Source organism: Etheostoma cragini, chromosome 12 (genome assembly GCF_013103735.1).
Source record: "Etheostoma cragini isolate CJK2018 chromosome 12, CSU_Ecrag_1.0, whole genome shotgun sequence".
In the NCBI taxonomy this organism is placed as follows: Eukaryota; Metazoa; Chordata; class Actinopteri; order Perciformes; family Percidae; genus Etheostoma; species Etheostoma cragini.
Window position 1 is genome coordinate 1,495,644 of NC_048418.1, and position 18,200 is coordinate 1,513,843.

The 18,200-nt window shown below is 43.1% G+C and overlaps 1 protein-coding gene across 2 annotated transcripts in view; it reads right to left on the minus strand.

Moving 5' to 3' along the window:
- The window catches only part of basp1 (brain abundant, membrane attached signal protein 1), a 46,850-nt gene that overhangs the window by 21,863 nt on the left and 6,787 nt on the right, over positions 1-18,200 (minus strand). Inside the window, exon 1 of one of the 2 annotated variants that reach the window (XM_034888614.1) lies at positions 4,975-4,998. The exons of the other annotated variant lie outside the window; for it this stretch is intronic. The gene's annotated coding sequence lies outside the window, so the exon portion shown is untranslated. Of the gene's footprint in view, positions 1-4,974; positions 4,999-18,200 lie in introns of those variants that run through there. 2 annotated transcript variants of the gene reach the window in all.

An 18,200-nucleotide genomic window follows, 5' to 3' on the forward strand; every position in this document is an offset into this window, starting at 1 on the left:
GTCTCACTCTGGAGATAAAACTAGTGAGATGTCTCACTCTGGAGATAACACTAGTGAGATGTCTCACTCTGGAGATAAAACTAGTGAGATGCCTCACTCTGGAGCTAAAACTAGAGAGATGTCTCACTCTGGAGCTAAAACTAGAGAGATGTCTCACTCTGGAGCTAAAACTAGAGAGATGTCTCACTCTGGAGATAAAACTAGTGAGATGTCTCACTCTGGAGATAAAACTAGTGAGATGTCTCACTCTGGAGCTAAAACTAGAGAGATGTCTCACTCTGGAGATAAAACTAGAGAGATGTCTCACTCTGGAGATAAAACTAGAGAGATGTCTCACTCTGGAGATAAGACTAGTGAGATGTCTCACTCTGGAGATAAAACTAGAGAGATGTCTCACTCTGAGATAAAACTAGTGAGATGTCTCACTCTGGAGATAAAACTAGTGAGATGTCTCACTCTGGAGATAAAACTAGAGAGATGTCTCACTCTGGAGATAAAACAGAGACCTAAACTCACAGGGTGGAAACAGGATCTGCAGCAATGTGCAGTACAACAAAAACATGGTGTTGTTTTTTTAAATGAAACCATGGAAACCTATTCTGGTACAACATTTAAATACAGTGATGAACCTGAACTTAAATGAGCAGAATATGGGCAATTTAAACCAATCACAATCATCTTGGGCCGCTGCAAAATAGCCGCAGGAGGACACTTGTTATGGTGGAACGTGCAAGTCCGAAAGTTGTTTTTAGTCGTGCAACAGAAAATAACAATAAGAATTTACACTCTTTGCTGATCCCCTATGGGGACATTACACTCTGTTGTTAATACACACTACACACAGGCCTGATATACACACACATGCTCAGTTCCTTCTACATGCACTAATGGAGAGATGTCACAGTGTGTGTGTGTGTGTGGTGGGGGGGTTCAGTGCCTTTCTGGGGGGCGCCTTAGCAGTGCCCAGCAAATGTCATCTCTCCAGCTACCAGTCCACAGTCCGTACTGTGGTCCGTATGGGGACTTGAACGAGCGACCCTCCGGTTTTCAACCAAACTGGACTGAGCTACTCAGATTGGACAGATAGTCTAGCTAGCTGTCTGGATTTACCCTGCAGAGATCTGAGAACCAGGTACCCAGAGTCCTCAGATTGGACAGATAGTCTAGCTAGCTGTCTGGATTTACCCTGCAGAGATCTGAGGACCAGGTACCCAGAGTCCTCAGATTGGACAGATGGTCTAGCTAGCTGTCTGGATTTACCCTGCAGAGACCTGAGGACCAGGTACCCATAGTCCTCAGATTGGACAGATAGTCTAGCTAGCTGTCTGGGTTAAACCTTCCAGAGACTTGAGGAGCAGAATCTTCCCGGAGACACCAGAGCGAAGGCTCGCCGGCGATATAAACGAGTGGATAACAGACCCTTTGAAGCTTTTTTTGAGAATCTGGCTTTTTGTTCTTCTCATCCTCTCTTTGTCTGTGAAGTGGTTTTACGAGAGCCCCGTAAGCTGGTCCTGCTTCCATGTCGCCTGCTAAATGTCAGACCGTGGCTTCGACAAATCTTCGCCACCTTCGACATTTAAGGCTTTAACCTATTGCCCTTCGAAATCCGGCTGCAGAACGAGACCATCAGTCTATCAGCAGCATTACAGAAAGCGGAGGAAGCGGTCAAAGTGGTAACGTTTTGACAATAAAACACTCGGGTGGAAAAACAGAAACCAAGTCATCACGAAGGGGTCGAAAGGTTTTCCTCTTCACACAAAACCAAAATCAGCTTACTTCTTACCTTACCTTACCTTACCTTCTATATTAAAGGCATTGTTAGTTATCATCCATCTTTACAAAGGCATTCAGTACTCGGCACTCAGTGGCCAAGTTTCTAATCAGAGAGTTTTCCAAAGGTAAGACACAGGTCAAAGGTCACAGGTCAGAGGACACGGGTCACGGGTCATAGGACACAGGTCACAGGACACGGGACACGGGTCACGGGACACGGGTCACAGGTCACAGGGCACAGGTCACAGGACACGGGTCATAGGACACAGGTCACAGGTCACAGGGCACAGGTCACAGGACACGGGTCATAGGACACAGGTCACAGGACACAGGTCACAGGACACGGGACACGGGTCACGGGACACGGGTCACAGGTCACAGGGCACAGGACACGGGTCACAGGTCACAGGACACAGGACACAGGACACAGGTCACAGGACACAGGTCACAGGACACAAGACACAGGTCACAGGTCCCAGGACACAGGTCACAGGACACAAGACACAGGTCACAGGTCCCAGGACACAGGTTACAGGACACAAGACACAGGTCACAGGTCCCAGGACACAGGTTACAGGACACAGGACACAGTTCCCAGGACACGGGACACGGGACACAGGTCACAGGACACGGGTCGCGGGTCACAGGACACGGGTCACAGGACACAAGACACAGGTTACAGGACACGGGACACGGGACACAGGTCCCGGGACACGGGTCACAATACACAGGACACAGGACACAGGACACAGGGAAAAATCTGTATAAGACCTGCAGCTTTAGATGTCAAGTTGAAGCATCTCGGGTTCCAATCTTGTGGAAAAAGCCGTAAAAGATGTACGGTATGTCAAACACGGCGTCACATAGGTGACAGTCTTATCCTCTATGATTTGATGTGTGGATTAGTAGCTGGAGAGACGCCAGCCCCCCCCCCCCCCCCCCCCCCCCCCCCCCCCCCCCCCCCCCCCCCCCCCCCCCCCCCCCCCCCCCTTCCCAGTCTGGCAGCCCACTAACTCTGTCATCTCTCCATTTGTGCATGAATAGGTCCTGAGCATGTGTGTGTTTGTGTGCGTGTGTGTGTGCGTGTTTGTTGTGGTTATGGTTATGGTTGTGCTACTGGATGCTATTGGATGCCTAAAATCAATCTATCTATCTATCTATCGATCTATCTATCTATCTATCGATCTATCTATCGATCTATCTATCGATCTATCTATCTACACAAATCACAATTGCACCGTAAAATTGTAGTTTTAAATAAAAAATGCTAATAAAAAGAGATTTTGAAAAATAAAGACAATACCAAGACCTAATGACCAGCGGTGGAACAAGTTCAACACTAATGAAATCAGCCAGTTAAACTATAAATAATGAAGAGAAACTGTAACTGTGCGTTGTGTTTGTGGAAGTTGGCCGTCAGCGTCGTCCTTCCTCCGCATACTTTCTCAAAGCTTCAACCAAACAACAGGAGTTTCATTTGAAGGAACCGCCGAGCCGGCGTCTCAGCTCGCTTTACGCCTCGTTGTTTGCTTCATTTCCACCGTTTACTCTGGACGCGAGCCAGTGGATTTCCATAACTCTCGTGTTTCTTTCCCGTCCACTTTGTGATGAACTTGATGAACCGTGATATGACGGACCTGAGAGTCTAGAAACCCGTCGTCTCCTCTGAATGTGAAGCTTAAACAACTCAAATGAGCCCTGCTTGAGTCTGGAGGAGTTTTAAGATAACAAAGCCATAAATAAACGCATGCATGACCTTCTGATAGATATTAATGCTTCATTCTAGGTTGATTCTAACAACAGGAAGCACATTGTTTTACTAACTTGCCTCCACATCAGTAGAGCAGCTCATAAAAAAGCACTTAACCCTGGTGTTGTCCTCGGGTCAAATTGACTCGTTTCAACGTGTTTTATATCAAAAGTATTAGAATTCCTTCAACCAAATTGCCCAAATATAACATGGATGATTCCATACGTTCTTCAGGTAACATTAATGATTACTTTCTTTGATTTTTGTGGTGTTTTATTTAATCTTATAGAATTTGAATTCTTTTTTTTTTATGCTTTCCAAACAATATCCGGACTGAACTTTGACATCTACCCATCTGAGATCCACTCAACATCCTCTGATCTTCACTATTAGTCAAATTAATTAATCATTTCTACCTTTTTAACTAAAAACGTATGTATAATTTGTTATAAATGAGGTTTATTGACCATGAATTCCAAGAATAAGTGTAAAACCTGTTATTAAACCAAAAGTTATAAGTTATAAGGTGACACCAAACCAAAGTTAAAGTGCCAAAAGCTGACAAAAGGGACAAATAAATCAGAAAAAGCAACAAAAACATAAAAAAAAGCACAAAAAATTTTTAATTTTCAATTCTTACCTGAAAGGACAAGTTCATGGTTAACGGGAAGACAACACAAGGGATAAACATTTATTCACCGCTTTATGATCATTAAACTAATTGCATGTTCCCAAATTGTTTCTATAAAAAACTAGCAGCAAAGTCCTCAGAGGACACCCGTCCTCTGGGAAAATACGTCTCTCAGGAAAAACTAAACGGAGCATGTCCTCATGAAACAGATCCTGTTTCTGCCTGAAAACACCACCATAACTATAGATTTAGTGATTTAAAGTGAGGAAAAACAAATCCCTAAATAGCATTAGACAATCCGTCGTTCTATGAGGTTTTTTTCCTAGACGTGAAAGGGGGAAATAGAGCTACAGTTTAACTAACCGGGCAATGCGCACCTTCACTTTACATCCACAAAAGTGCTTGTTCGGCCCGTGACAAGGATTTCTTAGGATGTCGACTCGTCACAGCCGCTCTCGATGTGTTGCTCTCTAGATTTACACCCTCCTGTTTTTACCTCCTAATGAGTTTCTCCTAATATCAGCAATTGGTTTTTACATTGTTACAGAGTGAGATCCTTTTTTCAAACATAGGAACGTCTTAACCGAAGCCACCAGAATCCGTGCAAACCCACAGTCATTCTATCGCCGTTAAATACACATCATTCAAAGTCGACACAAACAACATAAAACCACTCTTTACTCTTTTCCCTCAGTCATCTGGTTTGGTTGGAATAAACACAGTTTACAATTGACATGAGGAAATTATTCTGGCTCTATTCACTCGAAAAGTGCTGTTTATACCGTATGAAAATGTTGGATTTGTGTGCTGATGTGTGGGCGTCAGCCCCAGATGTCAGTTATCTCAGATTCCTCCTGTATGAGGTGTTCAGGGAACACTGGGATACTTCTGAGCCCTGATAAGCCCTGATAATCAAAGAACATAAGTCCCATAATAGGCCATCAGAGGTTGAGGGTTCGGTGTGTACAGCTGGGTTGAGCAAGGCAGTATCACACCAAAGGTTAAGAGTTTTACTTCCAGTGTGGGCAGAGCTCAGCAGTATCTCTGCTTATGGAATAAGGTCAGAAGCTTATGAATTTCATCACTTCCTGATTTAATGAAGCAGAACCGGATGTTTGTGACTCAGAAGCACCCAAACTAAATATAACAAATACAGCGTGACCTCAGGTTTCACAAGAGGACAGAAAAAAGGAAGTATTTCCACTGGTTAAAACTTATTTAAACTTGTATGAATCATATGAAAAAACTTTAATATGTTTTTGGCCCAAACTGAAATGTGTCCACAACAGTAGCAGAGTATTAAAAACTGACAAGAGCATCAAATATCTGGTGCGTGATCACACAGTTCTCGCGTGATCTTGGGATATCGTGAGAATGCAGCTGCAATTTAGCTGAAAACAACTGTCTGCTGCTGGTGTAAAGGTTGGTGAGAAAAGAGACTGACCCATACAGTAAGGTTGTGGGTTATATAACTAAAATAATGAGCTGGAAGATGCTACAAAGCTGTAGAAAAGGGGGGATTGCAGTCGGCTGATGATTCCCTGTAGATTTGTCATTATAAACAACACTTTTCATGTTACACAATGTCTCCATTATTGCTCATTGCAGCTTTAACAATGCATTCTTCAAGAGAAATAAATATGGAGATGATGTTTAGGTAATGTACTCCCAACTGACTTCCCCATGAACCGCATCGGCCCTCAGAAAATCCGCAATTCAACGCCCACACTGTATCTCAATTACATATCAGTGGCTATTGAAGCAGTGTGTAGACGGTGCTAATTGAAGCCGTGCCGGCTCCTTTTTGCTTTGAGTGCAGCTCTGGATGCTGCCAGCCCTCCGAATGTCTCCGGTCTGGCAACGTGCCCCTCTGTCTGCTAAATTGTGCGTTGCGCCGCAGTCCACTCAATCTGTCAAAGGCGCTCTGAATCCTCTCAATTAGGAGAGCTGCAAAGTGTCGCCAAAACACCCCAGTGTTTTCATAGCACTGAATCTGCCAGAGCAAATTATTTATAATTCCAATTTATTAATATTGTCTTTTGGTTTCAGAGGAGAACCAAACAGGAGCTGAAACTCGATTGCTGCGGACATTACACAACAGTTTTGAAGAAATGAAAGTCCTTGTTCAATGCTTATTGTTCAGTAGAGGATCCTCTTTGTGTGGCATGCATATGAACAACACTGGACTTAATTTGCTGCAGTGTCATTATGTACTAAAGCCTCCTTTTTTATCCCACTAATGTCTCGAGTATAAAAAAAAGAAAACAGCAAAAGAATAATGGATAGCAATCGGTACATAGGTATGCAAATTTGTGGCTACTGTGGCTGCAGCATATCAATGACTGTGTTCTTTTTTTCCCATAAAATATTCATATAAACAGTCGCTTTCAGCCGAGTGAAGGACTGCACTTGAACACTTGAGAAAGCAATGAAAATGCATTTAATTATAGAAGAATGAATACGTAAGTATGCGCCTGAATTAGACACACAGACAACTTGGAGGCAGTGTTTTCTCTATAATAGTGAAATGCTACAGATTTTGATATGGAATCAGCCCAATCATTCAATAACGCCAATCCTGACCCACCAACAAGCTTTCCCTAACCGTAACTAAGTGGTCTTACCCTGCACTACCCTGCAAAATCACGCCAAATCAGTCCAGACCTAGCGTGTCTAAAAATGGAACCCATGGGATACCCCTGCATGTTTCGTCGGATCAGGGAGGCTCCAAAATCTTGGTTGCAGCTGTCGCTGTGGTCCTGCTCCACGTCCTGTGATGTCATGTTACGTCCTGCTACGTCCTGCTGCGTCCTGCTGCGTCCTGCTGCGTCCTGCTACGTCCTGCTACGTCCTGCTACGTCCTGCTGCGTCTAATAATACCGCAAGGTGCCCTGCTACGTCCTCCTACGTCCTGCTGCGTCTAATAATACCGCAAGGTGCCCTGCTACGTCCTGCTACGTCCTGCTGCGTCTAATAATACCGCAAGGTGCCCTGCTACGTCCTGCTACGTCCTGCTACGTCCTGCTACGTCCTGCTACGTCCTGCTACGTCTAATAATACCGCAAGGTGCCCTGCTACGTCCTGCTACGTCCTGCTACGTCCTGCTACGATCTGCTGCGCCCTGCTACGTCCTGCTACGTCCTGCTGCGTCTAATAATACCGCAAGGTGCCATGCTACGCCATGAACTACTACAAAGAACTACTACAAACTACTATTTTTTGTGACTGTTATTGCCGCTCTTCTTTATAACCCCAACCGGTCGTCAGACTCCGCCTACCAAGAGCCTGGGCCTGGGTCTGGGCCTGTCCCAAGTTTCATCCTAAAAGGAGTTTTTCCTAGTTTTCCCTAGTTTTTCCTCGCCATTGCACAGCTTGCTCTGGAGGAAAATACTAGACCTGTTGGGTCCTTGTAAATTCTGGAGTGTGGTCTACACCTGCTCTATCTGGAAAGTGTCTTTAGATAACACTTGTTATGAATTGATACTATAAATAATATAAATAAAACTGAATTGAAATTGACTTGAAATATCGCTGCGGATGGGATAATATTGAAATTAGTTGAAAGCCCCCTTGTGTAAAGAAGACTTTAAACACCAAAAGACCCCTGACAACGCTTCGGCTTTGGACACGCTGGGAGTAAGATGTGTTGACCAATCACATCGTTGCAGAGATCTTGTTGGAGGGTTCCCGCTCGCATAACTTCACAAGCCAGACTCACATCCAGATGTTGGGCCTGGGAACTCAACATTGGCAGGGCTCAATCCAAGGGGCGGGATAAACGGTTGTCTATCAAATTCCCTCTGCACGCAATAGGACGACGCTCCAACCAACCAGAGCTACGAGCTAGTATCTGGTCGGTAATACTCCGAACACATCTTCCTTTTTTATGAATGACTTCAGAGCTTAACTCCAAGTCTTCCAGAGTCGCGGCCAAAGCCGATTCGAAAGACCATCGTCTTTGTTTTTAAGTAGCAGGAAATTCCCTCCTGCAACTCTGCCGTCCTTATGTTAAGCCCCGCCCACCGACTCTATACTCAATGTGATTAGCCGCACCAGAATTTGGTTTTTCCAGCTCGCAAGCAAACGCTAGACTGACCTTGGCTGCAGATTGCATGTGCTGCCACTAGGGTGAGTCTAGATATCTAGGCTACATCAAACCAAGCCGTCGGGTTAACTCTTGGTTGGTATGGTTACATGTTACAAAAAGCCAAACCATTTTGCTTACATACTGGGATGCACTGTGTGTTTTGGAGCATCTGTACTCAGTTGTAAATACAGTTCTGACTCACCCAAGTCTTGACTTGAATGTACAAAAGTTTGTCTTTTGCAATATACGATAATGGGGATAATTCTTTACGATTATTGTTTTTTTTTAGCCGAACATCAATGAATAATGGAGTTTCTGGTAACCTTTTCATATGTCTAAACACTTTCTGTAAACCAAGTTATCAGTTAAAATACGTTTTTATATGACATAACGGTCTGGTCAGCTGTCTAAGTCATACGTGTTGCACAATGCCTTCTCACTTCCTCTCAGAGGACATGGCCAGCTCACGCCCTGTTTTACAGAAAACAGTCTACGCCCACACAATGTCCAGTATTGGTTCAGTCTTACAGGAACCCAGTATGTGTCAGAGATCAGCTGTTCTGTCTTGGCTGTGTTAATGTTAAATATCTGAGGCTTTCTGCTGATGATGCATCCTCTGGCTGCCATATCTCAGGTCTAATGACGAGTAATAATGACCCTGACTGTTAGAACTTTACATTTCTCAACAGATTTGATTGCAAAAATACCAGTGGTGGATTGTAACTATTAAATAGCGTATATAAGTATTAAATACATATAAGTATTTTAACTCAATTAGGGTACTTAAGTACAAATGCTGAGGTACTTGTACTTCACTTGAGTCTGTTATTTTCATGCCAGTTTCTACTTCCACTTTTTTAAGGAGAAATATTGTACTTTTTACTCCACTTGTTGCATACAAAACACATGCAGTTATAAAATAATGTTGTTATTATAACTTAAACCACCCAACAATGTGTAGGTCTACAAGTCCAGCTGAAATGATTAGACCATTAAACACACAACAGTTTGGATCCTTTCCAATTTCTAAAATGCATTTTTGCATTGAGTACTTTTACTTTTAATACTTTTACTCTAGTTTTCCTTTTACTTTGATACTTCTGCTTAAGTAACATTTTCAATGCAGGACTTTTCTTTTACTTATAATAGACTTTTTTTATTTTTTTACAGCGTGGTATTGGTACTTATACTCAAGTAAAGGATTTGAATACTTCTTCCACCACTGAAGAATACCCATGGACATTAGGCCCTAGGCTTAAAGACGGACCGAGCCTCATTCAACCACGCTATCAGGAAGCTTGTTGGGCCAATTGCATTCAGGCCATTATAAATCAGTACCGCTTAAAGAAAACATCTCCCAGACTAACTGCAGCGTTTCGTTATCGTGTCGGAGTGTAATAGAGCAGCTACGAGGGCGGGAGGATGTAAATTGGTCGCTGCCGTGTGTCGCCGAATATCGACTAAACTCATTTATCTCCATAAAACATTCATTTTAAAGTGAAGTCCATTTTCTCCTCAGTTTGTCCGACAAAATGTGCTTTCTAATGACCCTGTCTGGTTGTGTGTTAGGACGCCTGGAATATGAATGACCACGCTAATTTTCGATCTCATCATTCTTAGCTGAGCAGGGTGATACAGTGCTAATAAAATGTGACTTTAACTTCTTTTTATTTATTCTTCTACGCGTTCACGCTGTCACAAGTCTTTTATTTCTCCATTTGAAAGCTGTTGCCTGGTGATCCTTTACTGATTGCCTTACAGCAGCGTCTGCCATCCTCTCTGATCTGATCCGTCCACACGGCAGCCATTTTGAGCAGGAATGCACACTGTACATGTAAGATAAGCTGCAACAAAGTGCACATCATGAACCACAAATCAAAATGGACCCTGAGTGGAGTCGGAGACGGCGCAGAGTGGATGTATAAGTCCTCTCTGTCATGTCAAAGGGACTCTTCCCAAACTGTTGTGACAGCCGGCTCTATCTCCCACTCCATCACAGGCTCCTGCCAATATTCCTTCCTCCCAACACACACCGCCGCCACCGCCACCGCCACCGCCGCCGCCACCGCCGACCGGCCTCACACATACACGCTGTTCAGACGGGAGACTTCAAGAGCTGTCAAGTACTCGGTGTGCAAACTTTCAAAGGAATAGTCACCTTGTCTCATCTTTTCACGGCTGCATTTCAATGAGACGGCCCACCCGCCTGGCATGCTGGGTGTTTTTTCTACTTGACATTTTTGACTCAAGACTGGGGAAAAAACTTTTAATCACCTGTCATATACTTGTATGGCTTGGTCACCTTTGACCTGACCACCTGTGTAAACCTGGGGCACGTTCAATTTCAACACGGTGTGCACCGTTTTGCTGCGGTTTCCGTGTTAAACCACATGTTTCAACAACCATCTGTGTATTATGTTCATTATACATATCTGTAAAAATTCTATTTATAGCAATATCCACCTGTATATTATATTCAGTACATATCCAGCTGTAAATCTTGTTCACTAGTTATCTATATATTATAATCATAGGACAAATCTATCCATAAATTAAGTTTATAATAGTATTAATTTCTATATTTATTCAGTACATTTCCATGTCCTGCACCTATGGAACCAGTGTATATCCTGCACTCCCTGCTATTGCACTCCTGGTTAGACCCAAACTGCATTTCATTGCCTTGTACCTGTGTAATGACAATAAAGTTGAATCTAATCTAATCTAATATTTCCTCTGAACAGTGTGTGATGGTCTTTGAGTTGTGTTTTCTCTCGCTTGGTTGGCGTCTATTGGCTGTGTCCCAGATGATACCCAATCAGCAGGGACGTGTCTGTAAATCACAGCGGCACAAGGCACAGTGATTGCATACGCAACACGGTGTTAAACGGTTCAGTTTAAGAAGGGTTCTACGTTTTGTTGGAGCTGATCGGGGTACTGGTGTAGTTGTGGTGGGGTCATTATGCAAACTGGGCATCCAGAACAAACAAAACACCTCATAGATAACCTGCAGATGTTTTGGATATAGATGTTTATGGCCGGGGTAATTAATGAATCAATTTGAATGCGCTTCATCGTATTTTATGTTTGATTTTTACGTTGTGTGTATTAGGCTCAACGGTGTTTTAAACCCCCAACGTGTCCTTCAGGCGGCGCTGCTATCGTTGACTTCCTGTCCCCTAACCCTAACCAGTGCCGTATCCCTTTTCCTTCCATGCAGTGCTGCCTGGACGAAGATGTTGGGGGGCTTAAAACACCGATAAACGTGTATTAGGGCTTCAACTAACGATTATTTTCAATGTTGATTAATCTGTCGATTAATTTTCTTGATGATTGGATTAGTTGTTCGGTCTCAATACGTGTGGATCAGTGTTTCCCAAAGCCAAGATGACGTCCTCAAATGTCTTGTTATGTCCACAACTCCAAGTTAACTGTCTCAGAGGAGTGAAGAAACACAAAAAAATTCAATGGAATCACCGAATTTGACGATATCATTTTGTCATGGTAAATGACTCAAACCAGTGGCTCGATTATCAAAATAGTTGGCGAATAATTTCACAAGTTGTCAACTATTTAATGTATTTTTGCAGCTCTAGCGTTTAATAAATCAAATAATAGACAGTATAACAATAGAAACTGATTGGAATAGGCCAAGGGACATTGTACTGTGGACTGTGTTAAGAGGAGGGCTAAGGACTTTGTGTTCCCAGCTGTATTTACATGTTATAGGCAATGGATGGCAGCTTTGTTTCTTTGAATACCTTCCCTTTTTCTGTCAGCTTTTAAGCAAACAGAGAACAATGGCAAACCTGAAAGTCCTGAACCTGTCCCCGGTGTGGTTGTCGATCGGCTGTAGAGAAGTTGAATAGAACTCCAGACAGAGAAGTGAAGCAACATCACACACACATAAAGGAATTAACAGATATCTCATTGTAAAAAAATGGCCGTATTAATAACGAGATATCTCTAAAGGAAGCTGACGTAGAATTCTGTTTTCCCTCGCCATAATTGATACTAATACCTTCACTCTAGCTTCATCGATTTCAGGATTTTACAACTCAATGTTGGATTATTCAAATGGAGATTGATTTGTTTCTTTCACCCAGACCTAGCTGTGCTTGTCCTAGCAATTGTTTCTCCCCATTACCTGATAAACATTAGCTGCATGCACTTAATAAACATGTGCAGGGAACCTGGGCAGCTCACCTGGTAGAGCGGGCGCCCAAGAGGTTTACTCCTCGCCGCAGCAGCCGCAGGTTCGACTCCGACCTGTGGCCCTCTGCTGCATGTCATGCCCCCGTTCATATCTAAGCTGTGTCATGTCTTATCCTATAAAATAAAGGCCTAAAATGCACATCAATAATTTAAAAAAAGAATATACAGTATATTTACTGTATACTAATGCTGATTAGAAACTTGGATGTTACAAGGTAGTAGCATCGTTGATTGGGTATCATGCACAACATAATAACTTGAGTTACGTGTTACGCTAACATACTAAATGTTAACACGTTAGTGTTGTCTTTTTGCATTTTTGAAGATTAATGTCCACTTTCTTACAGTTTGGATTGTGTTGTTAGCAAGTGATAGCTATCATTTCTCAAATCAGACAAGGATTTCTAATTGCTGATTTCTTTCTATCTTTCACCTTTCTATCTAAGTTGTATATGCGGTAAATGTTGCCTGATTTCCTATTCAGTATTACAGAACAATAACAAGTAAAACTCAAATCTAATGATTTTGATTCGACTCTTTCCATGCATTGTATCATTTGAGATGAACCTTCACGGATACTATACCATAATAAGTACATCAATAAGTGAACTCTCGTATCACGGGGCATGACTGTGAAAATACAGAGAGCAGCTATGGGCTCCGTAGGTTAGAGTTTATTGATGTTGAAACAGCTCGTGGTTGGTTAGAGATTTGTGGTGTTTGCGTTCAGCCTGTTTTCCCAAATGGGCCAATTGCAATTACATCTTTCATTTATCTGACTTTGTTATAAGACCAGCTTACAGCGATAGCACCACAACAACATCTCCTTCCCCTTTTTATGACTTCTGCATTTCTATTCTTTGGATTTCCTGATTGCGGTCTGCATTGAGTTGCTACATGATACGTACCAGAAGAACTGCCATACAATTGATAACTACATTTCCCATTTGTACTTGCATTACAAAGCACAGGTGGGCTGTACTTGATGTCATTATAGAGCTCAACAGTGAGGTATTGGAAGTGAAAAATCCTGTTTATTTCTCCGTAAGGGTTTGGATTTATGTCTAAATGTGACATGTTTTTGACCCTGTTGAAGCCACAAGTCTGTACAAAATCAATGACGGTTTAAGAAAAACATTTTTATTTGCAATGTCATGGAGAAGACTTTTATTTTAGTTATTACATTTTTTTGTTGTTGAGCCAAATCAAATGGTTTATGGTAACAATTCATCTCGTACCTGCTTGGCTTGGTTCCAGGCTTAAAACTCTCTTTATATACATGTAATGGAACTTCATTGGAGCGACTGAACCGGAGCCTGTTTTTAGAAAACTAGTTCTAAATTCAGACAAACATTTGTCATGATGAAGATTTCTTTGCTGACTTTTTTGTGAAAGGCATGACTCAAGTGTGCAAAGCTGTTATTTCTCCAGTGAAGGAAACATAATATACGCTTCAGGTCCTGAACTACCCACAGAGAGGAGGAACCCGCCAATATTACTGTAACCTTGAAATGACCAAAGCCGTTTTAACAAATGAGAAAACCAGGAGCCAGACAGAGAGGAAGATTTATTTCCCAGTGATGGGCTTAGATAGAGAAGTAGGGGGATACGTGTAATTACTGCGCATCTGCTTTTTCACTGAAGCTTTGTCCAACTCCAGTGAAAGTGCTTCAATCACTATAAAGGTAGATATAATCTGCTCATATCACATACGGATCCGTTGGGCCACCGAAACCACCCGGGGATTGTTTCAGAGAATAATATGCTACTTTTCTCTTTTGTTTTGCTTTCAGCTGGGCTCTATCTCTTGTGTCAATCAATAGCACTGCGGCTTTAAGCCCACCACTAGCAGCTCTGCTATCCCCGCATCCCACACCATCCTCCTTTCCATCTGTCTGCAGGGATCCCTGAGGCCCCCCCGGCCTCCACCCGGAGCCAGACATGGTCCAACATCAATCAATATCTCTGCAGGGCTGCGTGCCTTTCTCAGAACAGAGCCGGGCCAAGTGACGATTCGGAGGTATTTCTGGGAATTGAATGGGCAGTGGTGTTTAAAAGACATAGGAGATCAGTTGTTTTAGCATGTTTTAGCTTCAGCAATTGCAAAGTGTGCTTATATTTTACATGACTATCATCAGATATCTTTAGCTTCTTACGTTTCAGGAATCTTATAATAAAACGTCTGAAGACTTGCCTGAGATTCATTATCCAATACAATTAACATCTTGTCTAAAGCTGGCAATATTTTCTACTTTCTTCCCTCTGGGACAGTAAACTGAATGTCTTTCATTTGTGGACAAAACAAGACATTTTTCTTGGACGTTGGGAAACAATGACTAAACTTCTTTCACCATTTTCTGACCTTTTTGAGCCCATTAATACAGGACAATATGACATTTGAAGTGCCCATATTATGAAAGAATCACTTTTTCTTGGATTTGGGGTGTTATTTTGTGTTTCTGGTGCTTCCACATGTGTACAATCTTGGAAAAAAAAAGGAGGCCTCATTCTCCAGGTGAGCTGTTCAGAATCTGCACGGCTTTCTACGTCACCAGCAGAGACAAGGTGGCTAACCGTAGCATGCTAGCTTGTTCTCAATTGCAAAACACTGCTAGTTGCACTAGTTGACCATAATCTCCAAAAGAACTACTTCCTGTCCCTGTTCTGCAGGTATTCCACAAGTGGCCCTGGTCTAGAAGAAGTCTCCCAGCTGATCCTGCCTTGGACTGACCAAAGCTGGAGAAAGAGTTATCAGCTGATGGGTTCTTACCGAGCTACTGAGCATGTGCAGCTCCCAACAAAGATAGGATAGAAGTGAGATGTCTCACTCTGGAGATAAAACAGAGACCTGAACACACAGGGTGAATACAGGATCTCCAGCAATGTGCAGTACAACAAACATATGGTGTTTTTTAAATTAAAACCATGGAAACCTTTTCTGGGACAACCTCAAAATACAGTTATGAACCTAAAAATGAGAAGAACATGGGCTCTTTAAAAGCTACTGAAAAGCAATACCAAGTTCATGTTCTTGCTGTTTTTAGCCATGTGGCTCTGTCAGACAGGTGGTCAGTGTATTGTATATGTGTTTTAGGAGACAAAGTGTGTTGTGTCTTTCAGATATATTTGAAGTCTTGTAAAGCGCCCGTCCAATCAGAACTGAGGACACGAGGACACTTTCCGAGGCTTTTAGCCCTGAGACGGAGGTAATAACTCCCGACTGCTTTCGGGGGACTTTTCTGTGATGTTTATGATCCGCTTTACCAGCTAGACCCCCGAGCACAGGAAAACATAAACCACCGCCACTGGTGGATCAGCTTCAATATCGCCCCATAAATCTGACACATGAAGGGAGAGAAAGATTCCCTCAGACCTGCAGACGGGGAGTTCACAAGCATGAGATAAATGTTAAAAAAACAAAAAAGAACAGGTCTTATCTTAAGTGCTGCTGCCCATGCAGACCAAACACGTAACAATCTCACTGCATTCTGCACTTCACTCTTCCAGGATATCGGTCCCTTAGTTCCTACTAGGGATGTAGTGATACTAAAAATCTAGTAGTCGGTACCGATACTACCCAAAGTACACGATACTCGAAAGAAGGAAACAAACCATGACACATAAACATTGATTCCTTTGTTTAAACATATGAGGAAGGGCAGTCTCATGACACTCTTTATCCGTGTGAGTTTTCTATAGTTTCAACTTCCTGTCACTGTTTTGGTGTGGAGTGGGGGGGGGGGTAAGTTTGAGTTCAGGTTTAAGTTAATTTTTAAGTTTATAAGCCATTTGAACAGTGCAGTTAATAGGAATCTGTCTTGGTGTGCCTGCATACTCCTTAATTTCAACAATGCACCAACATAGCAACACATGGCACACATGTCTTGTTGTCAAATATTCCCAGTTTACTGTCACAGAGGAGTGAAGAGACTAGAACATATTTACATTTTTCCCAGCATGGGGGGGACCCCTACAAGGTTAAAAGATGATTATCAGGATAGGAAATGAAAAATTTCATGTTTTACCATCCAGTGGTTCAGTCACAAGAAAATGAAGAACAAAAAGAGCACACATATCACATTTTTATTGCAAGGAAGCAACCCTTTGCTTTAGAGTGAAGACAAGAGAGGAACGTCCTCTGCTGCCAAACTGTCTCTCCTGGACGGATGACAGGTCACCAGAAGTAACTTAAGATTCACAGTCTCCTGCCTGCCTTCCACCACAGCTCAAACTGAAGAAAGTGCACTCAGCTTCAAATACACAGACACAGCGGTATAAAAAAAGGGCTTCAGGCTGAGATCTAACGACGACGCAACAACAAACACATATCCAGGGCAGACTCAGACCTCCAGCCCCGCCTCGTTCGTCTATCTGTGTGTCTGGCTGGCTCGCCAAAACTGGCCGTCTCAGCATCACATCTGAGTGACCCCTGTCCGCCGCCAGCGGCCAGACGCTGGTGGAGAGAGATTGGACGTGGCGGGCATCCGCTGTCCCCAGCCACAACATTAAGAGAGAGAGAGAGAGAGAGAGAGAGAGAAAGAGATGGAGAGAGAGGGAGAGGGAGAGAGAGAGAGAGAGAGGACAAAGTCTACTCTAAACTCCAGATAACCCCGAAAATGAGTCACCGGAGGGGGGGCACCGAGACACACATCATCCAGCAGCACATAAGCAGACAGGACTCAGAGTCTAGACGCTCTCTAAGCGCTCTTTCTGATATCTACTGTGTCATAGCTGAGCATGTACAGCAAGAAGAAGATATCTAGACATTTAACAACGCCAAGCTAGTCACGAGCTGAAGTTTAATGTGTGTAAGCACATAGCTAAAGCATAGTTTAATAGCTAATAACAGAGTGAAAAAAATGTAATATCCCCTGCATGTCTTAATCCTAATCTTAGATTTACATCTCTATGACTGAGAACTTTTACCGAGGCTCACGCTGATCTATAATTTACACAGCAGATTTGCATGAGGAAATTCCATCAAGTTAATAATTGATTCTTGCAGACAATATCAGAAATCCACCTAAGTGAAAACTTGTGATCTCATGAGACAGGAAAACCACATAACTGTATAGGATTCACTGCTCTGTACCTGATGTGTGCATTCACACGGTAGACAAGCCCCGAAGCTGGCGAGAAAGACAAAGGTACTTTCATTCAAAGCCAAGAGTTCCTATTTAATCAAGCCCCGAGTGACATCTCAGTGAAGATGTTTGTGTTGTTGACATAGCTGACAAAACTTAACAATGCTCCATAATCTGTTCCTCTTTCACAGCAATTACTCTGCAATAACAGGGGACTGAGTCTGAAGTAAAAGTGTTTGGCTACTGGAATCTCATAACTATTGAGATGTTTTCCCTGTCCGCTCTGCTTTTAGGATGCGATCTGTCTCTGCCACAGATAAGAGGACGGCTCGGTTGGACGAGAGACTGTCCCTTTATCTACCCTTTGCCAAATTATTTTCAAATCCACAAGGACGAATGAGTGACTGAGTGAGTGGATTTGGGACTCAGCAGAGAGCGAGCTGAGATTGCCGAGTACATTACCGCCCCGCCGGGTTACAGATCAGATAACGTTGTCGCGTTGGGTTTGAGCTGTAATTTCCTGGAAGACACGGTGCGATGTGACAGGTGGCGTTCATGGTGAAAGAGCTGCCGAGGACGAGGACAAGTCGCACTGCCGTCAAACCACCGGTGGACGACTGGAGCGGGCAGGGACACGAGGGGGGGGGGGGGGGGGGGGGG